Source organism: Dreissena polymorpha, chromosome 1, assembly GCF_020536995.1.
Source record: "Dreissena polymorpha isolate Duluth1 chromosome 1, UMN_Dpol_1.0, whole genome shotgun sequence".
NCBI classification, from domain to species: domain Eukaryota; kingdom Metazoa; phylum Mollusca; class Bivalvia; order Myida; family Dreissenidae; genus Dreissena; species Dreissena polymorpha.
Genome location: NC_068355.1, coordinates 190229896 through 190248277, shown reverse-complemented (window position 1 = coordinate 190248277; position 18382 = coordinate 190229896). Strand labels below are relative to the sequence as shown.

General features: G+C 37.2%; 1 protein-coding gene across 8 annotated transcripts in view; it reads left to right on the top strand.

Annotated features, from left to right (window-relative positions):
- The first annotated feature begins 1183 nt into the window (after nucleotides 1-1183).
- The window catches only part of LOC127864330 (uncharacterized), a 28379-nt gene continuing 11180 nt past the window's right edge, over nucleotides 1184-18382 (top strand). For 3 of the 8 annotated variants that reach the window (XR_008041783.1, XR_008041781.1, XR_008041780.1), the window contains exons 1-8: nucleotides 1185-1302; nucleotides 1918-1975; nucleotides 6819-7613; nucleotides 9181-9719; nucleotides 10899-11025; nucleotides 12295-14182; nucleotides 16720-17241; nucleotides 17804-18026. The gene's annotated coding sequence lies outside the window, so the exon portion shown is untranslated. The other 5 variants (XR_008041785.1, XR_008041782.1, XR_008041784.1 and 2 more) reach the window with 4 other exon arrangements.

Genomic DNA, 18382 nt, shown 5'->3' with positions numbered 1-18382 from the left:
ATGAGGATACATCAGCTTCTTTTACAGGTAAGAATCATGGTGGTTTCATCCTGATATCATCAAGAATATGTATTACAAATTATTGTGAAACTTAATATTTGTAAAATGTGATTGTGTCAATGAATTATAATAACAGCAAGAAAGTTGTTCTCTGTTATGGATTTATATATATGAGTAATGCAGTATTTTGACTGTCACTACATGACATGTCTATAAATAGAAACTGAGTTCCTGGCAAAGACACACTTTCTGACCTATCATTCAGTTTTGTGGTTGTCAAATTACTGTTCATATGCAATATGTTTTGTAAATAAAAATAAATTATGATCATATAAAATGGATACACTTTAAATTGCTGAAGACGGATATTAAGAAGTTTTCAAATGTACATTGTATGTATGTAATTATTATTATTCATTTTAACATCTTGCTTTTGTTGATAGAAAAGCGTCAATATTTTTTTCGTTTGAAAAATTATTGTTCTTGTTATAAACACTTTGCATACGTAACTAAAGTCTTAACACAGCACATGTATGAAGTATGTCTGCTTGTGTAAGTTTCATGTATGTCAGTACATTGTTATCACATGTGTACAAGGGTTGGAAATCTATTATTGCTGCATATAGTAACATTCATATGCACATGAATGTTGAACTGTGTAATGATTTTCATCTGTGTAATTGTTTCCATGTTTGCCATTGTACGTTACACTTCATTTCTACCTCACCAGTCGCATTTCAACATATCACTTTTACACAATAACACTGAAATTTATTGCCACACATAACTATTAAATAATTCAAATGTATGCATATGTTAACATATGTTTATTGTCTATTTATAACAACCAACACATATGTAATACAATATCACTGCAGTATGTTTAATAAGATTATTTAACATTTACAGTAATTCAATATCTTGATGTTACTCTGTTTTGCAGTATACAAGTGTGCTGTGAGTCCCACAGGAGACAGGCTGTACATCACCAGCCCTGACCAGCACAAGCTTCTCACCCTGGCCAGGGATGGCACACTCCTGGCTACATACACAGACTCAGCACTAGATGGCCTATATCATCTACATGTGACCCCTGCAGGCCAGGTGCTGGTCTGTGGATACTGGTCCAACACTGTACTACAGGGGGGCTGGGAGGGAGAGAGTAAGCTGGCTACGCTGGCTACTCAGAAGGATGGAGTGTGGTACCCAGGGTCAGTCTGCTACTGCAGCACCACATCATCCATCATTGTGGGACAGGATGGGGACAACATCCTGGTGTTCAGAGTGGAATAGTGTGTACATGTATGTATTAGTTGTTGTAATTAGTGATTAGTATTTTAATTACAATGTGTTGTTTAGCATACGAACATAGTAGTGTGTGATGTTACAATACAACATTAAGTGTGTAGTTAAAGATACAAATGATTTATGTGAACATATTGTTATCTGATTACACAATGTGAGGGTTTTTGTTGGAACATAAGATGTAATGCATATTATGTTATGTTGTCTTAACATTTGTGTCATTTTGGTCCTAACATTTAGTTCTTGTAAACTTTGCATGAAAAAACAAAGCATTTCAACTGAAAATTTAATATTTCTACATATATGCACATGTACATAGCAACTGAGGCTATTTTTAGACTTTCATTTCTATAAACACCATGCCATGTAAGAAATGTATATGGATGAATACTTTTTTAATAAAATATGAAATTGTTTAAGTAATCTTTGGAGGAGTATATATTGATATTTTACGCAACGTTTACAGAAAGGTTACACTTGATGTGAGATTTATTAATTTGCCATATTTTATGATGTTGAACATGTCTAATTGATTGTTATTACATTTATATCAGTGTGTGCGAGTCCTAAATATACATACAAGAAATACATCAAGCTATTCTGCTGCTCCAGTTGCTGCTGAGTCGGGACAATGATGCTGAGGATGTGGGGGACAAGCATGACGCAGAAGGTAAAAGAGACGCTTTGTCAGGCCTTTTCTTGGCCACTTTGGGAAAAAATGCAATTTTGGGATTTTGAATTTGTTTTGTGCTAAAAGTCCATTGATTTAGGAAAAACACATTTAATATAAGTTTTAATTATACTTCAAATTATAGGAATAAAATCCTATTATAATAGTTATAAACTTTGTTAGATATAATTGAAATATAATTGAAATATAATTCTCATAAGGAACAGCATATAACACGCTTTGGGTATGGGTCCGTTAAACAGACCCAGGAAAAGCCCTGCTTGTGTATTTCCTGTTTATTAAGGTGAGGTGGCAAAGAATGGTATGAATTTACATAAGGTAAAATATCCTTTTAAATTGTTTGTTTATTGTAAAATCATATATATTCGTCCGCATGTTATTTCGTGGTTAAAAAAAGACTTTCATGGACGTGGTAGTTAATGCATGACTTTCTCAGTTTGGAAACAATAAATATGGAATTTGTGTAAGTTATTTTCCAGTGTGTTTGTATTTAATTTGTGGATCGTTCAACCCTTAAAATCAATAAAAAACTAGAAATGGCGCGGCAGAGGCCAACGCGTATCCCCACGCCGAATGTTTGACCTAGGTGTGCCCCAGGGTTGGTAATGGGGCCATGCATAGCTGAGATTGACCGTATTGTCATAAGAGAAGTTCATCATCAATTAGAAGTGAATTGGTGTAGAAATAAAGAAGTTATAGTAAAAGGCAATTTTGGGTGGGTGTGACATATGTGGGCAGGGCGCCCCAGGGTTGGTAATTGTGCCATGCATAGTTGAGATTGACCGTATTGTCATAAGAGAAGTTCAGTATCAATTTGAAGTGAATCGGTGTAGAAAAGAAGAAATTATAGTAAAAGGCAATTTTGGGTGGGTGTGGTCTATGTGGGCGGGGCCCCAGGGTTGGTTATGGGGCCATGCATAGTTGAGATTGACTGTATTGTCATAAGAGAAGTTCAATATCAATTTGAAGTGAATCGGTGTAGAAATGAAGAAATTATAGTAAAGGCAATTTTGGGTGGGTGTGGTCTATGTGGGCAGGGCCCCAGGGTTGGTTATGGGGACATGCATAGTTGAGATTGACCCTAATGTCATAAGAGAAGTTCAGTATCAATTTGAAGTGAATCCGTGTAGAAATGAAAAAATTATAGTAAATGGAATTTTTTGGTGGGTGTGGCCTATGTGGGCGGGCGCCCCAGGGTTGGGATTGGGGCCATGCATAGTTGAGATTGACCCTAATGTCATAACAAAAGTTCAGTATCAATTTGAAGTGAATCCGTGTAGAAATGAAAAAATTATAGTAAATGGAAATTTTTGGTGGGTGTGGCCTATGTGGGCGGGGTGCCCTAGGGTTGGGAATGGGGCCATGCATGGTTGAGATTGACCGTATTGTCATAAGAGAGGTCCAGTATCAATTTGAAGTGAATCGGTGTAGAAATAAAGAAGTAAATGTAAAATAACCTAAAAAAATGAGTGATAATTTCTGACGCGGCCCCACCCCAACCGCTATAACTTTTGACCCAGGGGTCAGATCAAAATTCCAAATAGTGCAGGGTCGCACATATGCTCATAGCTACCATGTGTGTAAGTTTCAAGGTTCTAGTGCTTTTAGTGTAAGAGGAGATAGTGGCCAGGACGGACGGACAGACAGACGGACGGACGGCGGAGATAACCACAATATCCCCACCTTTTTTTCAAAAAGCGTGGGGATAATAATGTCCCGCGAATAATAGTGTTTTTGCAGTGTATAAATAAGTGATGTGTACGAGAATGATATGATATGATTTCACAGAAGGTAAAATGGCGTCTATTCTTGTGTATATCGTGTTTTCAGTACAACTTATTTTACTTGATGATCAATAACTCAAACCCTTCTCCAGCTAGATGCTTTCCAACTTAACCGATACAGACACCTCAGAAACACAACACCGCAATAATTTCTGTCATCCCCATGCAGGCCTTGAGTTTTTGTAAAGCTGTAAGATATTTAATTAAGCCTATTTGATTGGAATCTATTCCATCTAATGCCGTATAGAGTCTTATTGCGAGGAGGTGTTAAGTTTTCATTGAGTATACAGTGTTGTTTTTTTAGTCAAAACAGGCCCCGTCACAAAGGAGCATGATTTTCATAAAACCACCATTTTTTCACAGGATATTATGCGTTCTTGTTAGTTTCATGGAATAAATGCGCTTTCTTTCATGGAGTTAACGAATATTGAAAAGTGTAAAGAAAAATAATTAAATTGGAAAATTTGTATGGGAAAATAATTAAAACAAGCAAATTCGTTGAATTGATAGCACACGCCAATATGCTTCTGGACACAAAAGTATTATATTTGACACTCAAAACAACAATGTTTCAAGATACAAAGGGCCAAAACTCTGTTATGAACAGATGGTGTACATTGCCATTTGGCGTGCATCATCCTTTTATCCATATATATTCTCATTTCATGTTTCAATAAAATCGGCCAAAGCACTTCAAAAATATGGCTCCGGACACACAAAAAGCATTTTCAAGATACAAAGGGCCATAACTCTATTATTAACTGATGATGTACAATGCCATTTGGCGTGGATCATCCTCTTATCCATATGCATACTCATACCAAGTTTCAATGAAATCCACCAAAGCACTTACAAGATATGGCTCCGGACAGACGGGCGGACGGACGGAAAGACGGACGGACGGAAGGACTGGCAGACAACGCAAAACAGTATCCCTCCGCCTATGGCCTAGGGATAATAAAAAGTACAGAATCTCGTATTGAGCACATCTAAACTCACAAATTCGCACTGAAAGAAGCCCAAACACGTTTTAATAATATTATATTTCTTCTTCGATAAAGCATATAAGAAGTTTACAGTATATTTACTGTATTCTGTTATATAAGTTAATATTATTTGCTCTTGAAAGCCCTTTATAAATTTAAGCACCGACAATGGAAGCCATATGTCTTATCAGGCATTATTATAATAATTTTCATTGTTCAAACATTTCTACGTAAAGGATCAATCTGAAGCTTGGCATGCACATTGAGGATAGATGAAAAATGATAAGGAAGTGCATATTTTTTGCGTTTTAAACAGTTCAGGTTGTTTTATAGGTTACATTATACTAAATAATCGTTTCATGTAGGGCTGTACTGACTAAAAAAATCATATTTTACTTGAAGCCATGTTTTACACTTTAGACTGGTGTTCTGGCTTTATCTCTTGGATATATTGGAAGGGAAAGAAAAGGTGCTCAGTATTTAATCCCTGACATATGATAAAGTTAGAGACTAAAGTACAAGTTTGACCTGAAAACAGTTACATTGCACTAGAAAATGGCCGCAAAATTTAAGGCGCAAAAGAAGTAGAGTTTGATTTGAGTAAAGTTAATGTTTGGTTTTAACATGACATATCTTTTTTATTGCTTAAATTGATTCAACTTAGAATGAACTTTCAGTAAAAGTTTGGTTATGGTGGTCTCTATGTTCAAAATGTTGCATTTATTTTCTCTTTAAGTTGACGCTTTTACATTGAATTATATAGGGAAATCATTTAGTATATTGTGGCCTTTAATTAATTAAGCTTACACTAACAAGGGAGAGAACTGTCAATATGTACCAGCAGTGAGTTGTTGCCATTAAATTGTTTCATATTTTACTAATTTGTAATATATCTTACAACTTTTATGACATGATGGTTTACTTTGGAACTGTTGTCTAGTGTGAATTTAAACAGAGTTTAACACCAAAGACCTGTAAAGGCATGGTAAAAATGGTGTGTGTGTTTTTGTAACTTTGGGAATACATTAATATGAAGTTGTTGCCTCCCATTTATTATTATCCCCCGCCATAGGTGGATAGATATTGTTTTGGCGTTGTCTGTCCGTCTGTCTTTCCGTCCGTCCATTCGTTCGGAGCCATATCTTGGAAGTGCTTTAGCGGATTGCATTGAAACTTGGTATGAGTATATATATATTGATAAGAGAATGATGCACGCCAAACGGCGTTGTACACCATCTGTTTATAACAGAGTTATGGCACTTTGTATCTTGAAAAAATGCTTTTTTGAGTGATAAATATAACACTTATGTGTCCAGAAGCATATTGGCAGGGGATATCAATTCAACGAATTTGCTTGTTGAAACTTGTATCAACAGTAAATCCTCTGTGAATGAATTGTAAAAGTTAACCGTTTATGATTATGAGAACAATAAACCTTTTATTACTTTTAACAAGATGATTTTCCATTCTTTTTTGTTGTTATGCAGGAAAAAACTGGCTTAAGACATGAGCCACGCTGTGGAAAAATAGGGCTTAATGCATGTGCTTAGATTGTAGTCCCAGATTAGCCTCTGCAGTCCACACAGGCTACTTAGGGACAACAATTACCTCTTTAAAGGTATGTTTTGTTGAAAATAAGTATCTTCTTTTGTGAAAATCCAGTATCGTCAGAAAGTGTCCTCCCTGATTTGCTTATGTGGATTTTACATGCTAAAATGGGACGAAAGCTTCTAATATTGATGAGCGGCAATTTGGCTTATAAAATTACACTGAAAGTTAAGTAAGAATAATATCTATGAATTTACAGGTTATTAAAGCATTAGCCAACACTTTTAATGTTTTAATACGAAATGGTTTAATTGCATTAATTTTCATTAATTGCTATTTAGGACAAGGCACCAATGAAATGCCAAATTAGAAATTCAGATAATTATGTTTTGCTGTTGAAAACCTTCACATCCAATCAAGAGGCATATATGTAGTGTATTATACATTGTAATATAAAAATGTGTTACATGTTCATATCCCCCAATCTAGTGTTGTTGTTTTCAGGAGAGCACCAGCATTGATATCGAGTTGGCCAACCAACAGCACCAGTCCGGCCTGCAGGAGCCCCAATACAAAACGATCCTTTCCCTCCCCTGATCCCTAGCTCCTCCCACTGGACCTCCGGCTTCAAATGGTCAGCATCGTTACACAAGTCTGTTCTGCAATAAATCCTCAGCACGTCAAGTTTTCACGCGCTGTTATGAACAACTGAAATGTCTGTGTCGAGATTTTCCCAAGCAAGCCCGAGTAGTTTTGTTTAGCTCTAGTGCCCGAGTAGGATGAGTGTTACAGAAGCGAGACGTTATAGCAGTACTTATGGTAACGCTAACAGTTAACGCTAACAGTTAGTTCTCGCTGTGGACATCACGAAGAATCTCACGAAGAATGAAACGTTGAATAATTTGTTTAATTCTTTATAAGACAGCTATATATTCAGCGAGGAACGGGAGCAAATCAAGGAACAATCGAGACGATTCATTCAGAAGAATATCTGCTGTAGATAGGACAGTAGTAGCGTTACGGACTGTCCTCAGCGCACAATATATTCATGTGGTGCACCTCAGACGCAAATTCCCCCCATTATTGAAAACAAGTTGCTAAAAGTAAACACGTCCGGTTTTGCACTCCGAGCCCAAACGGCATCGCATTGAATTGAGACTAAAGGAGGCTTAAAAACATGACACCAGTTTTGTTGTAAGGTACGCCCTTCGACTCTCAACCCGAAGTTTATCAGAACTCAAACTTGGCCCTTAACAATATCTGCAAAGCCAGCATATCAGCTCAGCTTCTGAGCTTCAGGTGAGACCTTACAGTGTTATTAATTTTGTCAAAGATTGGGCCTAAATTCAGCCCCATTCCTCAAAAACTCTTTAAAAAAAATTAATATTTAATACTGGTTAAAATTTACAATGCAATATTTGCCAAAAAAAGTGTTTGATAGGTTGCAACAATGATTTACTTGCCTTATTAAGCTGTATAAGTTGAAACTTAGTACAATTAAAATACAAATAAAAAATTCTAAATTGTTAAGTATTTGTGTTCACGTATAACTGATTATGATCTAATATGATTTTTATTTAAATTAGAAGCCGGATGTTTACAAAGACAAAATCACTATACTGCTTTCATATCTTTATGCACACACTTTCAACGCCAGTGACTAAACTTTACATCTAAGGTCTGTCTTACAAAAACAATGGCATAAATGTAGACATCAACTAGTATCGATTCAATATCACGTACATATAATAGATTTAACCATAATAGGCTATAATTACTAGTATAATGGCCCCTGGTAGCAAGACAGAGTATCATATACTTAATTCACCATACACTTTCATCTGTTTTTGCATTTCTGTCTAATCCATAGGCAATACGTGTTTGATCAAGTACTCATATACGTACAGTATTGTGTCTTATGACGTGTTGTATTGTCTAACATTTAAAGTTGTTTAGTCTCGCGTAATAAGTTGTGCACATTTAAATGTGTACAGTCTCATATTTTAAGTTGTTTAGTGTCATGTTAAAAGTTGTTTTGTTTTACAATTAAATTTGCCAAGTATCACATTTAAACTTATGTAGTCTTACATTTTAAGTTGTTAATTCTCACATTTAAAGTTGTTTAGTTTCATAATGAAAGTTGTTTTAGTCAAAACTATTAAGTCTCGCACTTAAAATTACTGAAGTCATGCCTGTTTTTGTTTTTTTATGCCCCCGGTAGGGTGGCAAAATAGCAGTTGAACTGTCTGTCAGTCCGTCAGTCTGAAAAATTGAACATAGGCCATAACTTTTGCAATATTAAAAATCACAATTTGATATTTGGCATGCATGTGTATCTCACGGAGTTGCAAAATTTAAGTGGTGAAAGGTCAAAGTCATCCTGAAGATAAAAGGTAAAAACAAACAAATCCAATGGAAGTAACACGCTTAAAAGAGAGATAATTTATATTTATCATTTGGCAGGTACAGATCATTTTTACATGGGAAGAAATATTTGTAAAGGGGTATAATCAAAAACAAAAATATATAATCAAAGCGGCGCAGTAGAGGCATTGTGTTTCTGACAAACACATCTCTTGTTAAAAAAAGTATTACACATTGCTATGAACTGTACTTTACTATGTATTTTTCGCGGTTTAAAACCCAAAATTTTCAATATTAAGTTTTTTGGGCATAACATTTTGATACAACGCTATTCTGAGTTCTTATTGGTGAATCATTAATTGCGATATTCTAAATATCAATTATAGACGCAACGTTTGGCATAAAAAAAGCAGGTGTGTAAAGTATTTTGTTGCAGGGCAAATTCATTTGTCACTAAAACTTAACCAATCGGGTTTTAGTTTACCTTCTATTTTATTTTCAGCAAACACTTTAAGCCGCCAAGATAAAAACATTGTTGAAGTGAAAGTAGATGACTATCCTGACCCCTTCGCTTAAGTAATTCAGCACAAAAACGTCTTGCGTCAGAGTAGCAAACCTCCAAACATCTTCTCCCATGTTGGCTACATCAACACTTCTTACAGCGGAGCCTTGACGAGTTTGACTTCCGTCCCAGCATCGATGTTGCTTAGCAACAATTCAATGCTGGGAATTGACAAATTGTTCCAGACGAGTCGCTTACACAGAAACTACTTGATCCAACAGATAGAGAAGGCGTTGCGTGACTTGTTCCTTATTGCGACTGACCTCGATAAGTTGCTCTCGAATAATGTGAACCTTATGCCAGTATGTGATTGACGCCATTTAACAACAGTTGCTGTTGAGAATTCCCGGGTTTGAGGTGGCAACTTTGGCGTCGGGACTCGCTCCTTCTCTGTCTATGGCCCGGTCGAAGCAGCAGCAGCAGCAGCAATAAGAACAACAAGTAGTATCTGAGCGGTGCTCTGGGATACGGGGCTTCATGTATGTGCTTAAAGTGTCATCCAAGAATATCCTGTGCAGATTGCACATACATCAAGTCCTATTAAAGTGTCATCCCAGAATATCCTGTGCAGACTGCACATACATTAAGTCCTATTAAAGTGTCATCCCAGATTAGCCTGTGCAGACTGCACATACATTAAGTCCTATTAAAGTGTCATCTCAGATAAGCCTGTGCAGACTGTTCATACATTAAGCCCTATTAAAGTGTCATCTCAGATTAGCCTGTGCAGACTGCACATACATTAAGTCCTATTAAAGTGTCATCTCAGATTAGCCTGTGCAGACTGCACATACATCAAGTCCAATTAAAGTGTCATCCCAGATTAGCCTGTGCAGACTGCACATACATTAAGTCCTATTAAAGTGTCATCCCAGATTAGCCTGTGCAGACTGCACATACATTAAGACCTATTAAAGTGTCATCCCAGATAAGCCTGTGCAGACTGCACATACATTAAGTCCTATTAAAGTGTCATCTCAGATAAGCCTGTGCAGACTGTTCATACATTAAGCCCTATTAAAGTGTCATCTCAGATTAGCCTGTGCAGACTGCACATACATCAAGTCCAATTAAAGTGTCATCCCAGATTAGCCTGTGCAGACTGCACATACATTAAGTCCTATTAAAGTGACATCCCAGATTAGCCTGTGCAGACTGCACATACATTAAGTCCTATTAAAGTGTCATACCAGATTAGCCTGTGCAGACTGCACATACATCAAGTCCTATTAAAGTGTCATCCCAGATTAGCCTGTGCAGACTGCACATACATTAAGCCCTATTTTCCAAAAATGAGGCTCATATAGTTCACTTAACATCAGTCCTTTTTCTGCCTGATTGAAGAAAAGCTCCTAACATCAAATGTGAATTATTCGTTTTTAAATTGATCAAACTTGGTTAATAAATAATAAATAAAAGTTGATCTGATATCAGTTTTAGTCATAGAACGTCAGAACATAGTTTTGTCTATTTTTGGGCCAAAATTCAAACCCTGAACCAAAAGTGTCTCCTTGCATAATTAAAATATCTGCTTAAATCGAATTGTTGAATTCTTCTTAATTTGAGTAAAAAAATATTTAATTGCATTCAGCACATTTAAAAATTATTTTCTTCATTTATTTTCAATATTTAATTTAATTCCTGCATTTTGTTTTAAGAGCCTGTTCCTCCTGGTCCAGGACCTTTGGACAAATGTTCAAATAGTACTACCCACAGGATGAAGCCACTCTGAATCCGGGGCTCCATACTTTCTTGGCCAGGGGCCAAGACTACCTCGTCAATAAGGTATGTTGGTAATGTAATTTACCATGTATAATAATGTGTAGTGTTTTACTCCAAATGTCAATGAAAATAGTTTGTGTGTGTTTAATATTAATAAAACTCTATTCTTACTGCTAACTAAAACAAATCATTTATGTAATTGTAAACTATTTATAATAGCTGCCATTTGTATTGCCTTGAAAGGGCTTGGTGGGAGTGGGAGCATACAAATTTGTCCTTGTCTGTAATTCTCCCTGTCCTTCCTTTCATCCTTATTTAAGTCCCAAAGGGACATATAATGTTTGTATTAAGTGTTTAGTTTATATCTCATTTGTATGAAGATCCATCAAACATACTTTATTTCTTAAATATATTTTTAATCAAACAACATTGATTGACTTCTAATATAACTGATGCCATTATTGAGAATAATCAAAAAGGAACATTTGTTTGCTTTTGGGGTAAGACAGTCAATTATTGTTTTCAGTGGAGTGAGGAAGTTTACATGTTTCCGCAGGTGCTCGTAAACATATCTATTTTCTTACTTTGCTGAGAAAAAGAATTCACAGTATTACCCCAAAAGCTAACAAATTTCCCATTTAAGTTAAATTTACAAGGACTATTAACCCATTTATGCCTAGCATCTGGAAAAAAGGCCTTGGTCAGCAGCGTAGACCTGATTAATAGAATAAGTACAATAAAAAAATATTAAATGTTTAACCAGATGGTTTTCCTTCTTTTTGTTATGCAGCAAAAAAATTGGCTAATAGATAAATAAGCTGTGATGTGGAAAAAAGGGGCCTTATGCATGTGCTTAAATTGTTGTCACAGATTAGCCTGTGCAGCCCACACAGGCTAATCATGGACAACACTTTCCTCTTGAAGGTATTTTTTGTTGAACAAATAATCCTCTTTATGAAAATCCAGTCTAGTCAGAAAGTACCCGCCCTTATTAGCTTGTGTGAATTTCACATGCTAATCTGGGACGACACTTTCTAACATTAGTGATCCGCATATTGGCTTATGAAAATACATCTCTGAAAATGGAGTAAAGATAATAGATATAAATGAACAGATAAGTATAGCATAAGCCAACACTTTTCTTGTTTTTATACAAAATGACTTAATTGTATTTATTTTCATGCTATTAAGGACAAGGAACCAATAAAATGCCAGATTAGAAATTCATGTTGTTGAAAACCTTTCCAGCCAGTCAAGAGGCATAATTTGTGATAGATTGAAAAATAATTTGCAACAAGTTCCTATCACCCACTGTGTTGTTGTTGTTTGAAGCAGAGCACCAGCATTGATATCGAGTTGGCCCAGCAACCGCACCAGTCCCGCCTGCAGGAGCCCCAGTCCAGAACGACCGTTCCCCTCCCTTGACTTCTAACTCCTCTCCCTTGACCGCCTGCCTCAAAAAGTCAGCATCGTTGAACAACTCCATTCTGCAGGAAATTCTGAGCATGATTCTGTTCTGAACAAACGCAATGCCCATGTCACGTTTTCCAAACATAAGCCGGGGTAGTTTTGTTAAGCTAGAGTTCCGCGTGGGCCTGAAAGGGACAAGTGTTACAGACACGCAAAGTTATAGCAGTAGTTATGGGAACGCTAACAGTCAGTTGTTGCTGTTGGACATCACAACAAATATCATGAAGAATAAAAAGTTCAATAACTTGTTCCAATCTTTATGGGACAAACAGAAATTGAACGGAAGAAAATCAAGGAACAATGAAAGCGTAAGCTTTCCTAGTGGGATACATCTGCTGCTGATAGTTTGAACAACAGTAGGGTTACGGACTGCCCCAGATTGTCCTCTCAGCGGCCTGAATATCATAATAGAACGGACTTTTGGCAATATTTCTGACAAAGAAAGGCAATAATGACTTGGTTGTGAATACCCAGAGCACGATACATCCATGCTGACAAAGAACCCGGTAATGACTTGGTTGTGAACACCCAGAGCGGGATACATCCATGCTGACGCAGTAAGGCAGTAATGACTTGGTTGTGAACACCCAGAGCACAATACATCCATGCTGATACAGAAAGGCAGTAATGACTTGGTTGTGAACACCCAGAGCACAATACATACATGCTGACACAGAAAGGCAGTATGACTTGGCTGTGAACACAGAACACAATACACCCATGCTGACACAGAAAGGCAGTAATGACTTGGTTGTGAACACCCAGAGCAAGATATTTCCATGCTGACACAGAAAGGCAGTAATGACTATGCTGTGAACACCTTGAGCACAATACATCCATGCTGACACAGAAAGGCAGTAATGACTTGGTTGTGAACACCCAGAGCACGATACATCCATGCTGACACAGAAAGGCAGTATGACTTGGCTGTGAACACAGAACACAATACACCCATGCTGACACAGAAAGGCAGTAATGACTTGGTTGTGAACACCCAGAGCAAGATATTTCCATGCTGACACAGAAAGGCAGTAATGACTATGCTGTGAACACCTTGAGCAAGATATATCCTTGCTAACTCATAAAGGCAGTAATAACTATGCTGTGAACACCCGGAGCATAATACATCCATGCTGACACAGAAAGGCAGTAATGACTATGTTGTGAACACCCAGAGCAAGATATATCTATGCTGACACAGAAAGGCAGTAATGACTATGCTGTGAACACCCAGAGCACAATACATCCATGCTGAAACAGAAAGGCAGTAATGACTTGGTTGTGAACACAGAGCACAATACATCCTTGTTGACACAGAAAGGCAGTAATGACTTTGCAGTGAACTCAGAGCACGATACATCAATGCTGACACAGAAAGGCAGTAATGACTTGGATGTAAACACCCAGAGCACAATACATCCATGATTACACAGAAAGGCAGTAAAGACTTGGTTGTAAACACTAAGATATCCATACATCCATGGGGTGTGCCACAGACGAAAATTACGCCCACCATTTTGAACAAGGTGCTTAAAGTGAACACGTCTGGTTTTGTTATGAGCACTTAGCACTCCGAGTCCAAAAGGCCTCACATTGAATTGATGCAAGAGAAGGCTTTGAAAAATAACAGCAGTTTTGTTGTGTGGTCCAGTACGCCCTTCGACTCGCAACCTGAAGAAAGCAGAACTCAAACTCGGCTCTTAGCAATATCAGCAAGGTCAGCATGTCATCTCAGCTTCTAGAGCTTCAGGTGAGACCTTACAGTGTTAATTATTTTGTTGAAATTTTGGGGCCGAAATTCAGCCCCATTCTTATCTCAAAAAGTCTATATTTATGATAACTGGCTTAAGTTCTCAATTCATGGTTTTCCAGAAGAAAAAGAATGTTTTGATAGGTTGCAACATTGAGTAAATCAGAACTCAAATTCCGCCTTTGGCAATATCAGCAAGGCCAGCATATCAGCTCAGCTTCTTGAGCTTCAGGTAAGATCATACAGTGTTATTCATTTTGTCGAAGTCGGGGCCAAACTTGAGTCCCATTCCTAATCCTAAACAGTTTATTTTTTCCATAATTACTGGCTAAAGTTCTCAATTCAAGGTTTGACCCCAAACAATGTTTTAATAGGTTACAAATTGAGTTTGTTTCCTTATGCAGCTCTATACCGGTAAGTTGAACCTCTATAGTTCAATTTATCTTGATAGCACTTATTCTCAATTTTTAAATTATATTTATCAAAATCTACAACCGTTTTCCCAATTTAATTCAAAACACTATGATTTTTTACGAATTGTCCCAATCCAAAAATGGTTAAAATTAACTCTGACCAGAATTAACCCCTAGTTATAGCACATTTTAAAGTTTTTATCAAAATAACTGGCTTATTTATACCCCCACAAACGAAGTTTAGGGGGTATATAGGAGTGAACTTGTCTGTCGGTCTGTTGGTCTGTCTGTCGGTCCGTATTAAGTGTCCGCTCTCTAATTCAAGTAGTTTTCATCCGATCTTCACCAAACTTGGTCAGAACTTGTATCTACATGATGCCTAGGCCAAGTTAGAACATGGGCCTTGCCGGGTCAAAAACTAGGTCACGATGTCACTTAGTGCCTTTTAAACATTCAGCACGATGTCCGCTCTCTTATTCAAGTATTTTTCATCCGATTTTCACCAAACTTGGTAAGAAGTTGTATCTAGATGATCTTAAGGTAAAGTTCAAACGTGGGCCTTGCCGGGTCAAAAACTAGGTCATGGGGTCACTTAGTGCATTTTTTAACATTCAGCATGGTGTCCTCTCTCTTATTCAAGTAGTTTTCATCCGATCTTCACCAAACTTGGTCAGAAGTTTTATCTAGATGTTTTGAAGGCAAAGTTCGAACATGGGCCATGCCAGATCAGAAACTAGGTAACAGGGTCACTTAATACGTTTTACACATTGAACATGGTGTCCGCTCTCTATTTCAAGTAGTTTAAATCAGATCTTTACCACACTTGGTCAGAAGCTGTAACTAAATGATGTGTAGGTCAAGTTCGAACATGGGCCATGCCGGGTCAAAAACTAGGTCACGGGGTCACTTAGTGTGTTTTAAACCTCACCGTGTTGTCCGCCCTCGAATTCACATAGTTTTTATCCAATCTTCACCAAAATTGGTCAGAAGTTGTATCTTGATAATGTCTAGGTCAAGTTTGAATATGATTCATGCCAGGTCAAAAACAAGGTCAGTGGGTCACTTACTGCATTTTCAACATAACAATGTTGTCTGCTCTATAATTCAAGTAGTTTTCATCCAATCTTCACCAAACTTGGTCAGAAGTTGTATCTAGATGATGTCTAGGTCAAGTTTGAATATGGGTCATGCCGGGTCAAAAACTATGTCACGGGGTATCTTAGTGAGTTTTAAACCTCACCATGTTGTCCGCTCTCTAATTAAAGTAGTTTTCATCCAATCCTCACCAAACTTGGTCACAAGTTTTATCTTAATGATCTCTAGGCCAAGTTAGAACATGGCCATTCCGGGTCAAACTTGGTCAGAAGTTTTATGGAGATGATCTTAAGGCCAAGTTAGAACATGGGCCTTTTTTGGTCAAAAACTAGGTCAAGGGGTCACTTAGTGCGTTTTAAAAATTGAGCATGGTGTCCGCTGTTTTTTGTGAAGATGGCATGCAAAATATTATGTGTCAATGCGGCATGTGGGGGTATTCGTCACGTCTGTGACAAAGCTCTAGTTTGCTTATTTCACTAAGTTTTATTACTATTTTGAACTCACATCTATTGTTTCTTATTAAATGCCATACAGTTGTATTGTCTCACATTTAAAGTTGTTAAGTCTTAGGTATAAGTCATAAACTTTCACATTTAAAGGTGTGCAGACTCACACTTAAATATGTAGATATTAACATTTAAAGTTGTGTTGTCTCACATTTGAAGTTGCTGAGTATCACATTTAAAATTTTGTAGTCTCACATTTAAAGTTCTATAGTCACATAATTAAAGGTGTACAGTCTCACATTCTAAATTGCTCAAGTAATGCCTGTTTTTGATTTACAAAAAATAAATAGTACACCTTGCTACAAACACAAAAATTCTAATTTCAAGTTGGTGCGCGTAAAACATTGATACTACGTTATCCTGAGTTCTAATTAGTGCAAAAAATTAATTGCAATATTCTAATTATCAATTATAGGCACAATGTTTGGCATTTAAAAAACAGGTCTGTAAGGTAAGGTTTTCAAGGCTTATTCATGTGTCACTAAACAATCCGGTTTTAGTTTACTTTCCATTTCCTTTTCAGTGAACTTTACTAGCAAACATGACAAACGTCATTGAAATGAAAGTCGATGACAACCCCCTTCTTGCACAAATACTACAACTTGCTTAAGAAAATCAGCATGAAGACGTCTTGCGTCAGACTACCAAGCCTCCTATCAATATCTCCTCCCATATTGGGTACATCAATACTTCCAACAGCAGAGCCTTGGTGAGTTTGACTTCCGTCTCAGCATCCATGTCGCTTAGCAACAATTGAATGATGGGCGTCGACAAATTAGGCCGGACAAGTCGCTCAAACTGAAACGATCTGATCCAACAGGTAGAGCAAGCGTTGCGTGACACGTCCGTTAATGTGACTGACCTCGATATGTTGTTCTCGAATAATGTGAACCTTAGGCCTGGAGAGCAGTATGCGATTGACGCCATTCAACAACAGTTGTTATTGGCAATTCTCAGGTTTGGGGTGGCGACTTCAGCGTCAGGACTTGCTCCATCTCTGTCTATGGCCCAGTCCCAGCAGCAGCAGCAGCAACAAGAACAATAAGTAGTATCTGAGCAGTGTTCTGGGATATGGGGCTTCATGTATGTGCGTAAATTGTCATCCCAGACTAGCCTGTGCAGATTGCACATACATTAAGTCCTATTAAATTGTCATCCCAGATAAGCCTGTGCAGACTGCACATAAATTAAGTCCTATTAAATTGTCATCCCAGATTAGCCTGTGCAGACTGCACATACATTAAGTCCTATTGTTTCCCAGAATGAGGCTCATATAGTTCACTTTACATCAGTATTTTCCGTTGTCTGCCTGATTGAGGAAAAGTTCATAGCATCAAATGGGAATTCTGTGTCTTTATATTGATCAAGCTTGGTAAATGAATGCAAATAACACTGGATTTAATATAAGTTTTAATCTTAGTATGTCAGGGCATAGTTTGTCTATTTTGCGGCCGAAATTCAGCTCCTGAACCAAAAGTTTCTCCATGCATGAAAACTTTTCTATTCCATTTTAGTAAAACAATTATTTAAATGCTTTCAGTACATTATAAAATTATTGTCTTCATTATTTTTCGATATTTATTTAAATTCTTGGAATCTGTTTTAAGAGCCGGTTCCTACAGGACCCGATGCACTGATTATGCACATGTGACTCTTGTACGCAGCTGAATAAAAGGCTCTCTGGTCAGCTGGACCCGGACGCCAAGGGACACTTCCTGCCCAAGTACCGTGAGGCAAATGCTCAATGAGTTCTACCCGAAGTGTGCAGCGTCTCTAGACCTGTGGCTCCAGACTGTCTTACCCAGGGGCCAAGATTACTTTATCTGCAAGGTACATTGGTAATTTATCATGTATAATGTGTGATGAGTTTTTTACTCCAAATTTCAATTTAAATAGTGTGTGCGTTTTATATATTGATTAAACTATATTATAGCTGACAGTTATTATGATATTGGTAATATTTATAATAGCCGCCAATTTGTATTGCCTTGAAAGGGCGCAGGAGAGGGGCGTAAATATTTGTTCTTGTCTGTTATTCGCTCTGCCCTTCCTTAAATCCGTCCTTATGTCCGTCCCACCTTTTTTGAGTTACACGTAACTTAATAAATATTTTAAGAAAGGGATAAACAATTATTTAGTAGGCTAGGTTTGTATCAAGTGTACAACATATAGAAGTATAGTATCTA